The 8,055-nt window shown below is 35.2% G+C and overlaps 1 protein-coding gene across 1 annotated transcript in view; it reads left to right on the top strand.

Annotated features, from left to right (window-relative positions):
- The first annotated feature begins 523 nt into the window (after positions 1-523).
- The window catches only part of LOC126761932 (cuticlin-4), a 35,099-nt gene continuing 27,567 nt past the window's right edge, over positions 524-8,055 (top strand). The window contains exon 1 of the mRNA XM_050478367.1: positions 524-1,069. The gene's annotated coding sequence lies outside the window, so the exon portion shown is untranslated. The remainder of the gene's footprint in view (positions 1,070-8,055) is intronic.

Here is an 8,055-nt window from a genome sequence, read left to right as displayed (position 1 = left end):
TGCACTCACAAATAGAGTGAACGGAGAGGCGTGCCATCATGCGACTAATTTTAACTCTCACTTACAACAATTGCTAGCCAAAGTAGACGCGTATCGCATTAGTGAGAATTGGTGAATGTCATTTCAACTCTCTGCCACAAATATACGTATGCCTCTCCGCTGGAGCTGGTGTTGAGCTGTAGAAAGATAGTGTGCTCACATCGCCGCCAATCGAGCGTTATAAGCTCTAGTTGAGGGGTTGTGCAACAAATGAGCGTATGAGAGGGCTCGTACAACAAGCAAGGCAAGGTCTGTTCACTAGCGAGCTTAGCGCTTTTGCAACACTCGCGCAACAATAGTGCGATCACGAGTTGTGCTCTCTCGATTGCAAAACGGCGCGCGAAGCTCGTTGCGCTCCAAGTGGCGCTCAGACAGAGAAAGCAAATGCGAGATTGTAAAGTGAAGAAAGAAAGGGGGTCACAACTTTCACGCGATATAAAAATCATGATACCAATTCGGCCGGACCGCATTTTCACGTCAACGCTGCGCCTAATGAGAGGTCGTCTGTGTTTTTGGTTTCTATTCGCTTGCTGAAACTTGTGCAACCGAGTCAAAGTGTAAATTAAAAGCGCTTGTGAATTTTTGACGTCCTTCTAGTGACACTAATTGAAAATATAATAAATAAAATTATTGCAAAATTATAAAATTCATTTGACTACCAAAAATAACGGTTATTCAAAATTTAAAACAAAAAGTGCAAAGTGCAAGATTTCGCTGCTAATTTCCAAAACTGCTAAATGCAATAAATATTGTGTGTGCGAAAAAATTCAGTGTTTTTGAAAACGAAAAATATTGAAAATTTAGAACCAACCGAAAACAGTTATTTGAATTATTCGAAACGAAAGTGATTTGAAAAAACAAGATACAAAAATTGAAGCAGTTGAAAAACAAATAATAAACGCTATCGTGCCATTTGGATTTAACGAAACACACAGTTCGACAGTAAAGGAGTAAACTAGCAGCGCGTAGAGCAAATCTATTGCAAACCCCGAAAACAGCAATTAAAGGATTACAGCAACTGCCCGAGCAGGTGAGTTGTTCTATGCAAATCGTGACGTTTGCGAAAAAGTTTAGTTTTTTGCAAAATAATCTATATTTATAAATAACGGTATTTTTGTGAAAATATATTGTGTGTTTCATAATTCCTTGAAACCAAATAATCAGAGGAAACGCCGGAATTTTTTGGAAAATTTTATTTGTTGATTGGCACAGCCGAAAATTACCGACTTGTTGTATTATACAACAAAAATTAAAATAATTTTATTAGCAAGCGGGATTATGTGGTCGAAATTTGCAGATTTATAACTGTTTAACTTCTGCAAAATAACTTATTCTTATCTGATGTATGGAAAAAATTATAAAAACTGAATTATAATTTTTCAAAATTTTGAACCTAATGATTGAGTAACTCCAAATCTCGTTTTAAAACTCAATCTAAAGTTGAAAAGCTTTTTTTATTGAAAATTTAACTTTAAGGTTTTTTTTGGAAACCAATTATTTCCAGTTATGTTCGAAAAATATGCTTAAAAAAATTATTTTTTATCAATTTAAAAACAATTTGAATAGTTTCTGTACTTCTGTCTTGGTCTTATATTCTTGGTCTAAAGATCAAATCTGATACCATATTGTATTGAATTTAGAGATTAACGGATTTATAATTAATAATTACTTTTTCAACTATTCATATATAGGGTATTTAAAAAATTGATTTATGTACATCTCCAGATATTTATTCCCTGATTTAATTATTATTTGTTAACGTCAAACATTCTTAGAAGAAACGTATTAAAAATTTTCAAGAAACATCTTTGTAAAATATTTGAACATTCCATAATCTAAAAACCCAAGTTTTTTGGTTGGGGTCGTTCGAATATGGGGTTGAAATGCTCAGTAAACATATGCGCTCATAAGTATTTCACCATAACCTCAAATAGACGAAACAACAATATTGATGATTTCAGTCCAATTTAGCAAAAATTCGGAACACTGTAAGCAAATACTGTAATATAATATTTAGGAATACTTGGTCTCTTTGAAGATCTCCTACTGTCACAATTGCTACGATTTGAACATGCTGATAGCAGATCTTTTGCTTTTAGAAGCACCACTGTTTTTATGTATAACAGTTTTGAAGAAAAAGCATGAATTTCTCGAACAAATAAAATCAAAAGTTATTACTACAAATGTTTGAAAGCAATGATTCGAAATGTAATAAGATTTAGTCCTATTTTATAAGTAATGTTCAGTGCGTTCAACCTTTAGGACTGACTTTCCTTTGATTTAACTACCGCTTAAAGCTCTTATTTTTTACAAACCTTGAAGGCTGTTCATTTTAAACGGTATTCAAAATTATGTTTTTGAAAAAAGTGGGTTTCCTACCATCATACAACTCTACCAATTTCAAAACCACCCCAACAAGTACAACTAAGGCAACTTTAAACGAGAACTATTACAGTTACTCTGCGATGCATAGAGCTTCGCACAAAAGTTGCAACGCATCTGCTGTCTTACAAATACATCCACATTCATACATACATATGTATATGCAAGTTTATAGTTAAACATTTTCGCTGCAGCGGCAATATGTTAGTGCGAGCGTTTGCGTTTTGCTCTTAGTTGTGGTGAAATTTCTCCACAACTTTAATACGCGCGCGTGCTTTCGTGCGAATGAATGAAAGTATGGAATTATCCATCGCTCATTGTGGCTAAAAGACTGATTGTGCTGTTTTTTTCTTGTTTGTTTTTTATTTTTTCTTTGCATTTATGTCTTAGTTGCGTTTTTTTGTTTTTGTCTTTCTTGCTTTTGCTGAGTTTTGTTTCAACAACGTGGCCATAAGATGCCTGAATGGTGGGTTATATTGACGGTGTGGTTTATGCCAATTTTCTCTACTAGTTTCCAGCACTGATGGCAAGACTGCCGACATTGTCAATAACAACAAAAATAACAATCACAACAGCAACAACAATACACAGCTGCAGCATCAATTTTCTTAGCTAAATCGCCTTGGTGTATTGTGGTAGTTGTTCGCTGGTTGGCTTAAAAAAGTTGTTTGGTTGTTTTTGTTTTAAGTTGAGCCCCCACTGTTGCCACAATTGTTGCAGCGATTAAAAATCGTCGACACAATCTCGCGAAATGAGTTTTGTTTGCAATTTTGCTCCACTTTGTGTGGCAATTCAATACGTTTGTATGTATGTAGTTACGTATGTGTGAGTGCGCGCGTGCCCCACTATATGTACATATGTGTGCGTTGTAAAGGCAGAAAATTTCAAATCTATTCGTTCGTTGGCATGTATGCGACGCTACTTTGTGCCGTGTTGCGTTACAATTCACATTACGATCCAATTGTTGGCGCTATACTGCCGTCTGCTGCTGATGCTGCTGCTGCTATCAAGCGCCAGTTGGCAACTTTCATCGCCAAGTCGGTTAAACAGTGCTTGTGTGATGATGAGCGCGCCACCAATTGTTGCTGCTGCTGCTGCTGGTTATTTTGCTGCTGTGGGCAACCTGAAATCGTGCACCAAAGTGACAGAACAAGTGCAAGTTACCAACATCTCGCACAAACCAGCAGCATCGTGGACATACGAGCGTATTGATATGTCCATAAGGTATATTTGTAGCTGCAAACAGGGTTGTATGTGGCAGCAAGTAAAAGAAAGTAAATGCAATACCGGCTGGCGCCACTGCATGTATTAGACTCATAAAATTTAATGCGTCTATGCCGCATATGAGGACACACACAATATTTGCAAAGCGCATCACAAAAACCACACGCATGCGCACACGCGCACTGATTTTGCCACAGCAGGTGTCATCTGTGTGAGGCGCATGAGCTGCCTCCGGATGGCCCTTCATTTCGTCGGCTCAATGTTTCATTTGACTGCGCATTACCGTTACAAATTTACAACATTTGAGCGCCAGCTTATGGCTGCAACATTTTTGCGCAGTCAAGTGTTGCGGTGCTTTGTTGCAATGAAAATGGAGAAATACTCTTGTTGTCTAGCAGTCGTTGGCTGTTCGGGTACATAGTAGATCTGCCATTGTTTGAGAAATCGAGCACAAATATCTTAATAATATTAATTAAGCCTTGAGAATTGTTTGCATACTTACACATACGTGTGCATATGTGCATGTTAGGTATCTCTGGCAGAGTTGCAATCAAATATAATTATCTTATGAATAAGTAAAATGTATATTATAATTAAAGAAGTCGGTCAAGGCTGTGAAAAGCTTTTCTATTTCAACTTATTGTAGAAAATATTCAAATAAAAGTGAAATAGTAGGTACTGATTTAGAATATAAATAGGGCTTAGAAAGTTAATATCGATTTATATGATTAAAAAGGTTTTATAATTTTATGTAGTTTTTCGTAAAAATATTACTCAAATTATTATTTTTATAACTTAAAAGCAAATATATTATATTTTCAACTTAAAAACTATTGATGTATATTTTAACCAGACAATACGAGGGTAGCTATTGCTATATATTTTGTCCAGACAATACGAGGGTGGCAAATTTTTTGATAAAAAAATTGGATTGAAAATTAAATTTTCAATTTTTGATTATATACATATATAATAATTAAAAAGTAATTTTCAAAAAAAAAAACAATGAAAAAATAAAAAAATATAAAATTAAACTGCAAAATCGGAATAAATAGTTGAAAATTTAATTTTTATTCCCAATATAATACTGATGCAAAATTAATGAATCATTTCAAGGTGTTTAAAAAATGTTAATTCATAATTAATTTAATTTTTTTATTTATAAACTTGCGATTAACATTTTTTACAGTCCGGTATTTGCGGTTCAAAATGTATTTTTAATTTTTAAAACGACATTTAAAATTATACATTTGACAAGTATTTTTAGTTAAGATTTTTGGGTTTTAAAAATAAATAAAAATGTATTTAAATCTTAATTAAAAAAAAATAATAATAATATGAAGGTTTTAGAATAAAAAGCTCTTGAAACATTTTTCTGAATTTTTAATAATTGTATTTTTTATTAGAAAGTGTGGATTTCCAGAACACACCTTTCAATGCAACTAATTATCACCATTTGAGGCAAGTTTAGAGCAGTACAGAGCTAAGTAACTGTAATTTTGGAAAAACATTATCCATTTGCAGTCATATAAAGAACACTTACTTCTGTTTTGGATCTCTTGTAACACTTTTTTAAATGTTTTCGATCCATTATATAAATTATAAATTATAATTTTTGAAAGTTTTAACAATACTTTTGATATAGATAATCGTTTTCTTTATTTTTTAAATATTTTAATAAAAAACAAAAAAAGTTTCTTTAATCTAATATTCATATTTTCCATGCACTCACCCCTTAATACATCCAAATAAAAATATCTTGGTTCGTTCTCCTTTCAGTTAATATTTTTTTGAACGAATATATAAATTGCAAATTTTTTAAGAAATACTATACGAACGACTATATAATGTCTTGAAATACAATTGAGAAATTATTTCAATAAGAAGTTGTGTGGAAGTCGTGTTGTGAGAAAGAAGCATGCGCCACCGGAATAAACACATTATTTTGACATTTCCTACGCATTATTGCCACTCTGTCTCGAACGGCAAAAATTATACACACCATACCTCAATGTATTACCTTTATATATGTATGTGTTGCAATTGAAAGTGCGAAATTACTAGTTGATAGTTGGTGGGCTACACGCTTGGCTGGTTAAACTTATTGTTGTTTGCTAAAAATTTCTTTTTTGCATTCTTTCATTTGGTGGCGGCTGGTGAGCACTTGCTACAGCACCAGACAAACACAAAGCTAGCGCTAAAAGCAACCGAGAGCAAGTAGGATTCATCTACGTCGGCGTAGTAATTGCACTTACTCTATACACACACATACAAACACATACATACATATTCAAGTATGAGGCATCCAAGTATGTGGTGTGCAGAAATGCGCCAGCACTTAAAGCCAGACCAACAACGCCTTCGACTTTATCGCTCGTCGGCGTATGTTCGCTCGCTGCCATCATCGCCAGCATGGACGACTTGCTTGTCTTTTTGTAATTTAATAATAAAAATGAAAACCACTTTCTTCGCATGCCTGACAAACGATCCGAGGAAAACCTGAGCACTGCAGCGGCACTGTCACTGACTACATTGTTATTGTTGTTGCTGCTGCACTGGCTGGATACTGCTGCAGTGTTGTTGCACTTGTTTTATTGCAGTTGATTCGCTGCATGCGCATCTGGTGCACAATGACGGCCAACAAAAGCAGCAACCACGCACATGCTTACAGACGAGAGTATAAAAATAGTAGCAACACGAGTAATAAATTTCAACAGCCGAGCACATAACAGCAAGAACAACAAACAGGCACAACGGCCACAACAACAACAATGCAAAAGTCCGCGCTAAGGCCGGTTGCAAATATGCTGCAAATGCCAGCAACAACACCGATGTTCAGATGCCCGTGCTGCATGTGCATGCCTTACAAGAGACGGAACCAACAACAACAACAGCAATTGCTGAAATTGGGTCAATAATTAGTGCGATGAAATGCAGTGGCATGTCGTTGTTGCTGTTTTTTGCATGCAACGAACGTAAAAATAACGGCAATTGCCTGCTACCGTATGCCGAAGACAGCACAATAAGCAACCGGTTTGCTATGCAGCCGTTGCTTCCCTGCCACCTCGGCTGCCGACATTGTCGCGGCCATTGCTGCGTAACGAAGCATTGCAGCGCCGCCTGTAGTGTCGACACTCGCCAGTTACGGCCGATGACTAGCAACAGCAGAGGATGCAAGTAAAAAAAAAACTAAAACAAAAAAACTAAAAATAAAGCACATAATCAATACCGTTAACATTGGCGAAGTAGAAATAGCAGTAGCAAGGGGTGAAGGGAATCGCATTGAAATTTAATGCCATGCCTGTTTGGCACCGTGTGGCAGCCGTCCATGTGGAAGTGGCAGAAAAAGTGCAACGAGCCCTTGAGTTTTTACTTTCATTTATTCGTGAACCGGTTTCTGGGTTCGTTAGCTTCACTACGAATGGCCAACAGCAACAGCAACAATAACAAAAGCGACAACAACCACCATTGCTTGCAACATTTGCCCAAGCTGCTATTGAAACAGAAAGTATTGTCCGTAAATGATGAAGTGATTGCCTTTTATCGGGTTACTTTTTTCCATTTATTATTTATAAGTAATGTTGCTGACTGATGTTGTTGTGCTTGTTGTGTTCATATGATACAATTGACTATCACTGCCATTTTACACACTTTCTTAATATAACTGTAAAGCGTAAACAATCGACATTGGCAAGTCAGGTTGCTCGCTTAAGTCTTTTGTTAATTGGAAAAGTGATTGCGAGCTTTAATTAACGGTGTTAAAGGGTTATGCATAACTGCACAAGAAAGGCACGTATTTAACTATTTTGATGTATTTGACTTCGATTGCGCGGTTCACTGCACAAAGTAGAATTGTTAAGGGAAATAAATAACTTTAAGGTTTTTTGTTGGTTTTATATCAATTATTAGTATATTTTCGATCTCTAAGTTCTAGAAAATATTTAGTTAATTATATTCATAATATTAATTTGAAGTTGTTTTTCGATTTTTTTAATAATTTTTATTTTAATTTTAAGCTATGAAGCTATAAACCCCCTTACTGGTGCATTTCTCATAGCAGAAACGGGTATAGAATGACATTCATCGACAATTATTGTTATGTATTGGTCAGTTTGCTATATGCTATAGTGATCGGATCTGAAAAAATTGTTCGGACATTATAGCGTTGCCTTCGGCACTCAATTCGACTAAATTTTCTGAAGATAATTTGTCAATTAAAAAAGTTTTCTATTCAAGGACTTGAGTTTGATCGGTCGGTGGTAAGTCAGTAATACGCTGTAGTAGTCCAATATAAACAATTTCTTCAGAAATCGTTGCGTTGACTTGGATAAAATTTAGTGCCAAGTTTGGTGAAGACAACTTGTCAAATAAACAGTTTTCTATGTCAGTTTGTATGGCAGCTATGTATGT

This window comes from Bactrocera neohumeralis, chromosome 6, assembly GCF_024586455.1.
Source record: "Bactrocera neohumeralis isolate Rockhampton chromosome 6, APGP_CSIRO_Bneo_wtdbg2-racon-allhic-juicebox.fasta_v2, whole genome shotgun sequence".
Classification (NCBI taxonomy): domain Eukaryota; kingdom Metazoa; phylum Arthropoda; class Insecta; order Diptera; family Tephritidae; genus Bactrocera; species Bactrocera neohumeralis.
The sequence above is the reverse complement of the archived record's forward strand: the minus strand, read 5'-3'. Positions and strand labels throughout refer to the sequence as shown.